This window comes from Mytilus trossulus, chromosome 10, assembly GCF_036588685.1.
Source record: "Mytilus trossulus isolate FHL-02 chromosome 10, PNRI_Mtr1.1.1.hap1, whole genome shotgun sequence".
Taxonomy (NCBI): domain Eukaryota; kingdom Metazoa; phylum Mollusca; class Bivalvia; order Mytilida; family Mytilidae; genus Mytilus; species Mytilus trossulus.
This window is the reverse complement of record NC_086382.1, coordinates 68,281,808-68,294,171: the sequence shown is the minus strand read 5'-3', so window position 1 is coordinate 68,294,171 and position 12,364 is coordinate 68,281,808. Positions and strand designations below refer to the sequence as shown.

The 12,364-nt window shown below is 31.1% G+C and overlaps 1 long non-coding RNA gene across 3 annotated transcripts; it reads right to left on the bottom strand.

Annotated features, from left to right (window-relative positions):
• Positions 1–435: 435 nt before the first annotated feature.
• On the bottom strand, positions 436–12,135 carry LOC134688413 (uncharacterized). 3 transcript variants are annotated; one of them, XR_010101807.1, is made up of 5 exons: positions 12,038–12,135; positions 7,415–7,474; positions 6,660–6,814; positions 4,274–4,349; positions 436–471 (listed from the first exon to the last, which is right to left on the bottom strand). It is a non-coding gene; the product is annotated as an uncharacterized LOC134688413 (long non-coding RNA). The 3 variants fall into 3 exon arrangements; XR_010101806.1 differs by lacking the exon at positions 436–471 and adding an exon at positions 493–1,637; XR_010101808.1 differs by lacking the exon at positions 436–471 and adding an exon at positions 498–1,176.
• Positions 12,136–12,364: the final 229 nt, after the last annotated feature.

Sequence of the window (12,364 nt, the reverse complement as noted above, 5' to 3'; positions counted from 1 at the left end):
TGTCCATTAAGTACAAGGATGCCCCACTCACACTATTATTTTATGTTCAGTGGACAGTGAAATGGGATCAAAAATCTAATTTGGCATTAAAGTTAGAAAGATAATATCATAGGGAATATGTGTTCTAAGTTGATTTCACCTCAACTTTATCAAAAAATAACTTGAGCAAAAACTTTAACCTGGAGAGGGACAGACGGACAAAGGGGCGGACGAATGGACACATAGACCAGAAAACATAATGCCCCTCTACTATTGTAGTTGGGGCATAAACAATATCTAATGTGGTTAGATATTTGTTATTAAAGCTTCCTCTTATGAATAAATTTTACAAGATATATTTGTTTGTATAGCAGAGATAACAATGACTGCCAAAATTTAATGGTCATATACAAAAGAAATATTAAGTGCATTTCAAATATTAAATTCTTGCATAAATGTATCTTTCCTCTATCAATTTTCTTCTTAAATGACCTGAAAATAAAATCATTGTTTCATGGCTATTATAACATTTTTAATAAATAAAATGCAAAACAACCTGTTAAGTGCTAAAATTGAGTTTTTCAATTTGAATTATCAATCTATTTTAAGGTCAGTGCTAAAATTGAGTTTTCAATTTGAATTATCAATCTAATTTAAGGTCAAGGAACAGTAAATGGACTATTATACCACTGTCCCAGATTAGGGGAGGGTTTGAATTCTGCTAACATGTTTAACCCCTTCACATTCTCTTTGTAGTTGCCTGTCCCAAGTCAGGTGCCTGTAATTCAGTGGCTGTCATTTGTTTATGTGTTACATACCGATATTTGTTTTTTGTTCCGTGACCTTATTTATATTTGTTTTGCAACATCAAAACTGAAATTTATGTATCAACGTCATATAGTTTTAAAAAAAAAATCTATGGAGAAGAATTAGAGATTTGATGAATTTTAAGACAGATTTTGGATGATTTTTGCCGATTTTAAGGGCTTTCTATACAAATGTTCACTCATATTGAAAGATTTCAATCAGTAAATATTTCAAATGATAAATGAGATAAATGCATAACTTTTTCGGTTTCCACTAGAGCCAGAGTTCTATACATGCAAAATTTGACTGAAATCTGTGACATAGCCCATTTAATGTAACTTGACTTTAATAAAGATTTTTTCACATCTCCCCTCTGACTATAGAATCCATCTGCAATAGAAAGTTAAATTTGCAAAAACTTATCTATGAAGAGTATACAAAAATAATGTTACCTACAGATAGTAAAATGTAAAATTGAAAATGGGGATTTTTTTAAAGAAACAACAACCTGACCAAAGAGCAGAAAGCAGCCAAAGGCCACCAATGGATCTTCAATACAACAAGAAAATCCCACAACCTGAAGCGTGCTCTTAATAGCTGTTTCTTAAACAAAAATATTTACTAGTTCAGTGATAATGGACGTCATACTTAACTTAACATTTGTTTTCGTTCCAATAATGAAATTTCATGTCTATCCAGAATAAACAGGTAGACATTTCAATGTGTGGTTTATCATTAACATCTACATCATTAGGTCTCTGGTGGAGAATTGTCTCATTGGCAAACTTAACACCACATCTTTTCTTTTTGATACGTTTGTCTGTACCATACACATAGAACAAGGGTAAAACCTGGATTGGAGTAATATAGATTCTATCACAGGGTTTTTTGTGTTTTAATATCAACTTGAAATAGATTTTTTTTTATATAAAAACATAAAGGGCTGCTCTAGAAAATACTATGTCCCGTCCCCCAAGAAAACATATAAAGGCTGTTCCAGAAAATATTATGCCCCCTCCAGGGAAGGTTAAGAAAAAAAATATGTGGGTGGTTGTATTATGCATTATACTTTCATATCAAAATAAAACTTTAGTATGTAAGATATCATTGTATTACAATTTCAGGATATATGTGATAATTAAAATGTTATGCTTCAACAAAACAAAGGTCAAATGTTAAAAATAGTGTTGTCTCGTACAAGACTTAGAATATATTTGTCAAAGTAGGAATTTAAAAATCTGTAAAATTTCAAAAATATTTTTTGATTGCTGTAGTTTTTAATTTATTTTGTGAAGAAAAATATTGTCAAGGTTAGAAACTTGCTTTTAAAAGGGATAACAGATATTATATGTGATGCACCAAAAACCCACCAGATGACAAGCTTGATTGTTTGTTGCTTTACGCCATATTAGCACAGAAAGGCTATATCGCGGTGACCAGATGACAAGATATTTTTTACTTTGTTTGATATTTAGTTTCATGGTGTCCTTATACTTATGAAATGAACAAAGAAACTAAAAAAATGTGTAAGGGTTCCGCGGAACCCAGTGTCTCGCCTACTTTTGCTGTAACTCCCAGGCTCAACAAAAATGAGGAAAAAAAATATTCCTCTTGATACTATCTTTTGATTGTAAGAAGCTATTGTCCAAGTTTGGTAAAAATTTCAGGATAGTTTATGAATCGAATAAATGTTTTAAAAACTGTAACTGCAGACTGTATGTAATGTTAACTGGAAGAAAAACTAAGTCCATTTATAAGTAAAATACAGATACACTGGTACAAACCCAGGATAGTTAAAGAAAGTTATTAAAATTTCAAAAACTTTAACCACAGAGTGAATGTAATGTTTCCCCGCAGAAAAACTAAGTCCATTTATAGGTAAAAAACAGAATAAATGGAATTTTATTTTTGCAAACCATTTATAAATAAAATACAGAAAAAATAGAATTTTAATTTTACTAAATTTCTTTATGGATACTATCTTATGATCATAAACAAGCTTCTGTCCAAGTTTGGTAGAAATCCAGTATAGTTTAAGAATGAAAATTTAATAACTTTCTTAAACCACAGAGTGAATTTTTGTGGACGCCGCCGCCGACGCTTGAAAGTAGGATCGCTTAGTCTTGCATTTTGGACTAAAGTCGAAGGCTCGACAAAAATGTGAGGTTGTCAGGTGTAGGACCTGTCTTGCATAAGTTAGTGATTCACATAAACACATACCTAATTCTGTCCCAAACAAAGAGAAACATTTAATACAGTTTCAAGTTTCATAAATTTTGACACCAGAAACTAGACCATTTTTCATATTTAAATTTTCATTACATCTATACAGGTGTCATATGTGGAGCAGGATCTGCCTACCCTTCTAGATCACCTCCTTTTTTTAATAGGGTCAGCTTTAGTGTTACATGTTTTATGCAATATTGGTTGTCTGTTGGTCTTTTAAATTTTTCTTTGGTACCTTTCGCTTCTCTTCTATTATAGCTTTTATTATAATATAAAGGGGGCTCGCAGGTCTGAATCAATTTTTTTTTTAAATATAGGATTTCGCTATTCTTTTCTATAAATAAACTTTATCCTAATCTTAAAAGAAAATTTAAATAAAAATATGGGGTTCCCGTTTATTTAAGCTCATAATCTGCATTTGAAAGAAGCATGTATTTCTGTTAAGGTACTTTTTTTCTGTTGAACTAATAGGAGAAAAAAAGGTAAAATCAAAAGAAAAAAAGAAAGAAATAACAGAAATCGCTTAAATTTTTCAATAGTTTAGTATAAGTACAGTTCATTTGAAAACAATAATAAAAAATAAAGGTCACCGATGAGTTAAAAGTTATTTCAGTTTTTTTTTTTTAAATGACATTTTTTCACCAAGGGGAGATAATTTGGAGCATTTTCAATGATATAAACATTTTAAAAGTCATCTGGGGCCAAAACAAATTGGTTTTTTTTGGTTGATTTTTGTACAATATCATAAAGTAACACTAAAAGTGTAATAAATAAAATTTGAAATGAAAAAAAAATGTTTCAATGGTTACTGATGTATTTGTACCCGCGAGCCTCTTTAAAAGGAAAATGCAATAAAAAAACCAAAACAAATGGTTAAAATCAATCTTGAAGTGAAATGTCTCCTAAATATTACTGCAATTTTCAAAATTTCTCTACCATTTTTAAGACAATAAACATAACCTGAATTTGCCCTTCTGTTCTATTTTTAACCATGCATGGCAACTATGATGGTTGACATGCCAGGTCCTTGGACAAGATATCCGAATGATGATTGTATACCAGTTTGGTTATATTTGGCTCAGTAGTTTCAGATTAGATTTTTGTAAAAGTAACCAGACAATTACGACAGACTTCAAGTGATGAGAAAAGCTCACTTGACCCTTTGGGTCAGATGAGCTTAACTGAAATGATTCATCTATCAGCCAACACATATAGACAATGAAAACATTTGTATGAATTTAACACTTATTATAGATATTACCATATGGAGAAAATCCAAGCAACACTGACAGTCTTTAATGCATGTTTTGCTTGTCTAAATTACTATAACCATTCACCTAAAAATAACAAAGAAACAATAACATGATAGCAAATTAATTAAAGTTGATAAATAAAGAGAAAAATAAAAAGTAATAAATGTGGATTTCTTGAATTAAATAAGTCAGTTTCCATTGGGAAACTCTATGCAAGAATGTAAGCCAAAGGGGAGATTTCTTGTTACATTGTTAATATTTCTTGGTTAAGTGCTCACAAGTTAAATCAATTAAAATGTGTATGTTTCTGTCTCAAATCTGGAACCAGGAGACTAATATTCAGTGGTTTGTTTCCATTAAAATTGTTTTTCTATTTATTCTATCATTAATTTAGCCATTACTTTTTCTAATTTAGTCTTTTACTACTCATGGTTGAAGGCATTACTTATTGTCCCTTCTACCCAAATCAATTGTGACTAGTTGTCACATTGGTAATCATGCCACATCTCTATCTTTTCAAACCTCTTTAGAAGTTCCTGTACATGTATAAAGTCTGTATCATATGAAAAAAAACCAAATATGAGTACAAATGTATATGTTGATCATATGTTGTTTTCAGAGCCCAGAAATTTAGAAATGATCCGGCAGGTAAACTTATTGATCCTTTAAATAAACTCATTTAAACAATTACCAAATCAAAACTGTAATAAGTTCTTTGAATTTTGTTTTTATTGGAAATAATACTATAGTTATATACCTAATAATAAATACAGATTTATGGATCTTACAATCTGTCAATACCTGTATCTTGGCATTGCACAAGTTTTTGTTTTTCTCTGTTTATGACACCTGTTCACTAAATCCATTAGATGGTGCATGTGTATTGATTGACAAATCAGTCTAAGATGCATGATTCTTTTTATAAGTTGTTATTGGCTTTGAACTAACTAGCTGTCAGTAACTGTAAACATTTGTTTTTCACTCATTTTTTTGTACATTAATTAGGCAGGTTTTTTTCTATTTTTTTGTTGGGATGTACAAGTACCCATCCATGTCAACTTTCTGTTTTTTGATAGATGTATTTCTATTTGTATCCATGAGCTGAGTTAATTTTTTTTCAACTGTGTTATTATGTTGTATTGTTTAACCACTTTTCCAGGTTAGGGGAAGGGTTAGTGCCTTCAAACTAGTTTAACCCTTCACAATCAAATGTGCCTGTCGCAGGTCAGGAACCTGTAGTGGATTTTTGCTGCTGTGACTGTGTTACATATATTTTTTTACATAAATTAAGCCATTATTTTTCTCGTTTGAATTGTTTTACATTTTTTGTTTTGAGGATTTTTATAGCTGCCTATGTGGTGTTGGTTTTGTTCTTTGTTGAAGGCTTACGGTGACATATAGTTGTTAATTCTGTGTCATTATAAGCCCGACAAAGTTTTAAACGTTTTGCTTAATATCTTTATTTCAAATTATTTAAATAATTTCTGTACAGTTGTAAGACATAAAAGTGTCCTGTGAAAAAGTGTCCATGTGGACAATTTTTCATAGATTTTTGGTATTTAATAATGTCCATTGCCATGAAATATTGTCCCTCAAGTGGACAGATTTTTACTGCAAAAGTTATGAAATAGTGTCCACCTACAGGACAAGTTGTCATAGAAGTGGCTATTAAATTGTGACCTCCAAGGGAAGTAATATAAAGGTCATTAACAAGTTTTATTACACTTGAATATTAATAAAAATCCAAAGGATTGATTGACATTGATTAATATACAAATGTTAACAAAAAAATAAGGATGGAAGTGAATAGAGAGAACTTAAAGTTTTAAGAAATACCAAGCTAACGATAATGACAATGAAAGAAGAACAAAAAGGAAGAAGAGTGTAAAGTATAACATCAAATGTGAAGAACTTTACTATATTTATTATGAGAAGAAGGCAATAGAAATTATAGAATTTTGGTATTAAACACTGTCCATTGCCATGGAATGCTGTCCCCTAAGTATACAGCATTTTTCAGCAACAAAGATAATTATGAGTGCCAATGAGACAACTCTCTGTCAAGGTTACAATGTATTAAAGTTCGCAATTATTGGTTAAAAAATGTCTAGTAATAACAAGGCAATAGACATCATTTAATATTTTGATCATACCAAAAAAATGTCCTGATGGACATAATGTCCTGAAAATAGTGTCCACCTGTATAAAATTATAGTATTAAATAATGTCCATGTTCATAGCATTTTTCATTCATGAGGACATATTTTCATAGGAAATTGTGTCCAGGACACATTTAAATAAGTAAATTTTGTCCATGTATTTACTATGAAATAAAGTCCTGTGGACATCATTTCATGGGAGACAATATTAAATCCTACACAGTATGTGGTTTACCATAAAACATCGTCTCATATGTGAATTGTTGGTGTTCTATTGTTATTCTTTGTCAAATTGTCTGTGAATTGGTCATACAGTGTCATACAGTATTGCTGCCAGATGGGACAGTATCTTGCTCTTTACTTCATCAAAAACTTTAAGGGCATCTGTACCTAAAAAATAAACATTTTCATGTATGTGAATAGTTATCTAACTTTCAATAGTTTAGAGGGATTTTTTACCCAAATCATTACAATATTATCTTTGAAAAAAGCAATATTAGTACACAATGTACTACTGGAATTTATTCAAGAAATAAATAAGAAACAGTCAGAAACAATCTGTCAACACCTTATGGTGTTTATACATATATCTCAACTTGTTCGATGTGCTCCTGTATACTAGTACATGTACATGTATTGTAACAATACATTTGATTTTAATGAAAGAAATTTTAATCTCTGAATTACTGAAAATTGTTACACCAAAGTTCTTGATATCACAAACAAGTCAAAACATTTACAAAATGTTATCATTGAACAAGGACATCATTCGTAATTAAAGATCAACATGTAGACATCTTATACTTTCAGGTATTTCACATCCAATATTTTATGGCAATATTCTGTACCAAGCAATGAACTTGAACAAGGAGGATCTGAATTAAGGTCATTTCCTGAAAATTTGGAAGCAAGCTGGAGTCCAGATGTAGGTTTTGTATCCTGTTTAAATATTTATGATGACCTGAACACATTTCTTTAATTTCCTTTTACCTCTTTCATATGTAACATGGGCATAATGTCTGCCTCTTTTCCTAACCAAAGGCATTTTATCTAAAAATAAAAAAAACAGACATGAATTCATCATACTTTACAGACAGGACTTCCTCAGTAGGGAAAAAAGCTATTGAAAATGACATGTTGCAATATTTTTTTTTGCAGTTCTGGGTCTAGATAATTTAAGTTTAGCGCATCTTGAATTAATAAGCCCACAATGTCACAGTCACATCGAACATTTATAAAGATAAAACATGGTCCATTGAATTGGAAAAGTGCAAATTAAAAGCTGATGCTTATAAAACACTCTTAAATGACAGATTCTAATGAATATATAAGGGGCAATAGCCTAAATTTCTGTTACCCTGATGATAATTTCAGGGCAGGTAGACCTTGACCTAACTCCTTCTCTCATTTGCTCTAAATGCTTTAGTTTTTGAAATAAATAATTATTCTGATTTGCTCTAAATGCTTTAGTTTTTGAAATAACTAATTATTTAGCCAAAAACTGCATTCTACCCTATATTCTATTTTTAGCCAAGGTGGTCATGTTTTTCGGGAAAACAGAAAATAAAACATAAACTTTATTGGAGATACCCTAATTATAATTCACCTCAAGTTTGGTTGAAATTTGGTATTAATATTGATTTTGTTATCAGTAAACTAAAAGCAAACTAACATTTTTGTTATATACATACACACATTCATGGATTTTACAATCTGTTAATTGATACCCGTATCTTGGCATTGCACAAGGTCATGTTTTTCTCTGACTGTTTATGACGTCTTTACACTAAATCCATTTAATGTTGATGTTTTAGATGCATGATTTTTTTTATTATAGCGAACCAAATGAAAGTTTTCCAGAGTCGTCTGCTCTTTACCAAGGTATTTAAACTTTTGCAAGTTTACCTGTCCCATTGAATCAATACAATAGGTTTTAAAATTGTTCTCTGTGTAGTTTATTCACTTGGACATTTAAATTTCTTCTAGGAGAAATCTATCACTCATTGATTAATTTGCCTGACCAAAAAAATATCTTCTTTGTTGATTGAAATACATGTATAAACTCACCTAAACTGCATGTGATACAATATTTATTCAGTATCAATAATATATTTTCCATCTGTTCAATATAACTTTATAATATAATATAAATTAAGCACTGATTTAATTATAAAAAGTTTATTTCTGATTTTTTTTAAGTACTGCATGCTATTATGTTTCAAAGAATCTGCATGTTTTTCATGGTTCTTCAGTTATAAAGAATACATTTATGAAGACCTTTATTTAAACATTATCATTTTAAGTTTTTATTTGTGAACAGACTATAAAAAATAGCAAATTTTAATAGGTAAAATGTTGAAAATTGATCATCAGAAATCAACTTTTAATTTTTAAATCAGTGTTTATATCAGACAAATTGAAAATGTCTTATTGATTGAATAAATACAACATCACATGCAGTTTAATAATTACTTATTTGTACATGTATTTCCATCATTGACAGTTCAATTTTTTGTTCAGGTAAATTAATCAGTGAGTGATAGATTTCTCTTGCAAGAAATTTAAAGGTCCCATTGAATAAACTAAACAGAGAACAATACCTGTTGTATTTGTTTAATGGGACAATAGAACTTACAAAAGTTTAAATCGACAGGTAACTTGCAGGTGAATCTGTGGAAAACTATGATAGGCTTCGCAATAAGTGTTATTGGCTTTGAACTAGCTGTCAGTAACTGAGAGTACTCACAGATCTGTACTAATGGTCTTTTTGTTGTTTGGATGTATAAGTGCCCAGCCACTTTCACTCTGTTTTTGTTAGATATACTTCTATTTGTATCCATCTGATGAGTTTTTAAAGCCTTTTTCAACTGATTTTTATAATTCGTTTCAATGTTGTACTATTGCACCACTGTTCCATGTTAGAGAGGGTTGGGATCCAGCTAACATGTTTAACACTGTCACATTATGTATGTATGTGCCTTTCCCAAGTCAGGAGCCTGCAATTCAGTAGCTGTTGTTTGTTGCTGTGTTACATATTTGTTATATGTTCATTTACTTGTAAATTAATTAGGCCGTTAGTTTTCTCGTGTGAATTGTTTTACATTTGACATTTCTGGGCCTTTTATAGCTGACTATATACTAGCGTTTATTATCACTGAACTAGTATATATTTGTTTAGGGGCCAGCTGAAGGACGAATCCGGGTGTGGGGATTTCTCGCTACATTGAAGACCTGTTGGTTATTTTCTGCTGTTTTTTTTTTTTTATGGTCGGGTTGTTGTCTCTTTGACACATTCCCCATTTCCATTCTCAATTTTATGTAGTATTGGGTTTGCTCAATGTTGTAGGCTGTACAGTGACCTATAGTTGTTTATTTCTGTGTCATTTGATCTTTTGAGAAGAGCTGTCACATTGGAAATTATACCACATCTTCTATTTTATATTATGATGAACAAATTGTGCAAAATTGTCTTTAAAGGGAAATAACTCCTTAAAGTGGTCAATTGAAAGTTTTGGTCTTTTAACTTTGCTGAACATATTTGCTGTTTACAGTCTTTATCTATATAAATAATAATCTAGAAAATAACCAAAAACAGCAATTTTTCCAAAATTTACTTTATAAATGTAGTGGCAGCAACACAAAAATGGGTTGTTCCATTCATCTGAAAATTTCAGGGTTGATAAATCTTATTTGCTCTTAATGCTTCAGTTTTTATAAGTATAAGACAAAAACTGCATTTTTACCTATGTTCTATTTAATTTTTAGCCATGGTGGCCATAGTTTTTTTTACGAAACACAAAATAAAACAATAAGGATCATTTTGAATAAGTTTGCCTGCAACTTGTTCAGTAGTTTCAGGGAAGAACATTTTTCAAAGCTCAAAAACATAATAAACAAATTGTTTAAAATTGCCTTTAAAGGCCAATAACTCCTTAACCCTTTCCTCCATAATGACGCTTTTTGACGCCACCCCCTTTACTCCATAATGACGCCTTGTGACGCCTGTGTAGGACCTCAGATGAAACACTTTGACTACAAAATGTCTGCATCAGACTTGAAAAAAAATGTATCCAATATGAAAAGGATATTCATGAGAATATCTGATTTGAATTTCATTGATGAAATGTTCATTTTCACAGAGCATTAATACTTTAAACCTGATGATTTTTTTTTATTGAAAAAATCCTATGCGAATCAAGTATGTAAGAAAAAAAAATCCATGGAGGAAAGGGTTAAGGGATAAATTTGGTCATTTATACATAATTGACTTATTTGTAGATCTTACTTTGCTGAACATTTTTGCTGTGCACAATCGTTATCTATAATAATAGTCAAGAAAATAACCAACAATTGCAAATGTTCCCTAAAATCTAATACATTGTACTAATATATTGGCAGCAACCCAACAATCAGTTGACAGGTTTGTCTGAAAATTTCAGATACATAGATGTAAAGCTAATCAAAAATTTTAGGCCATGACAGATTTGCTCTTAATGCCTTAGTTTTCAGATATAATCCCAAATCTACACATGTTTAACCCCGCCACATTATTAATGTATTTGTCTGTTCCAAGTCAGGAGCCTGTAATTCAGTGGTTGTCGTTTGTTTATGTTTTACATATTTTTTTTTTCTTTCATTTTTTAACATAAATAAGGCCTTTTGTTTTCTCTTTTGAATTATTTTACATTGTCTTATCAGGGCCTTTTATAGCTGACTATGCGGTATGGGCTTTGTTCATTGTTGAAGGCCATTCGGTGACCTATAGTTGTTAATTTCTGTGTCATTTTTGGTCTTTCGTGGATAGTTGTCTCATTGGCAATCATACCACATCTTCTTATTATATTGTTGTACAGTGATTTCCACTGAGAATAGGCGGAGACAATGTGACCTGATTGCCTGCGGACTAGTCCAAATAATTATAACGTCTTGAAAGGCTATTATAATTTTTTCTTTGACGCCTTACTTCACTACCCACGGACTATATATATAACACAGCTTGCAGACTTCCTCTAGTAATGGACTTCTGGTATCATATACTCAGGTGTGTAGCCTAAATTACCCTTATTAATAATACAATCTTAAAAGATATCATGAATATACATATGTACCAGTGGTGGATCCAGAGGTTGGAATCTCCCCCCCCCCTTTTTGATGATCAATGCATTTGAATGGGGGACGTATATTTGTACAATGCTTAAAATTGGTTAATTGATAACCCCAAACTTCCTTAAACAACACGCATGACAGCTGACAGATCCAATGCCATAAGTCATGTACAATAAAACAATATCATATCTCTCTACAATCGGAAGTTTAAGAGTACACCATTTGTAAAGGGTATCAGTAACGAGAATCAGTACCAATTTTCGAAGGGCAGCGAGCTCTCACATATAAGGGACTATTAGCCTATTGGTCCACAAAAAAAAATACACAGAACGCAAGAATTTGTATAGTTAGTAACTATACAAATCCTTGCACGTTGCTCGAGCTTTTTACCGATTTCACGAAACTATATCCCCACTATGCAGACTAAGCAATCTCGATCATCAAGGTGTTATTGTCGACTCAATTCTAATGTATAGTATAATTTATATAATTTATAACTGTATTCACTATTTATCTGTTTTTTTCCTGTCAATATACTGTCATTACTGGTCTTCGTGATAATGGCGACAGGCTTGCTCAGCTTCCCTTATAAAACCATATAAAAGTTAAAACGGATGCGGTAACGTCTTGCAGTTATGCTGGGGAAGTACGGATTATGACACTTATTATTGCTTCTATAAGACATTTGTTAGACCGTATGGTCCCACGGTCTTAATTTGTTAGTTATATAAGAAGGCTAAAAAACCTAATAAATTTCTTATATTATAAGCTAAAAGGTATAGGATTGGGTGGACAAAACGCAAAATAGGTGGTGAAAATCGTCTTTAAGGCGGT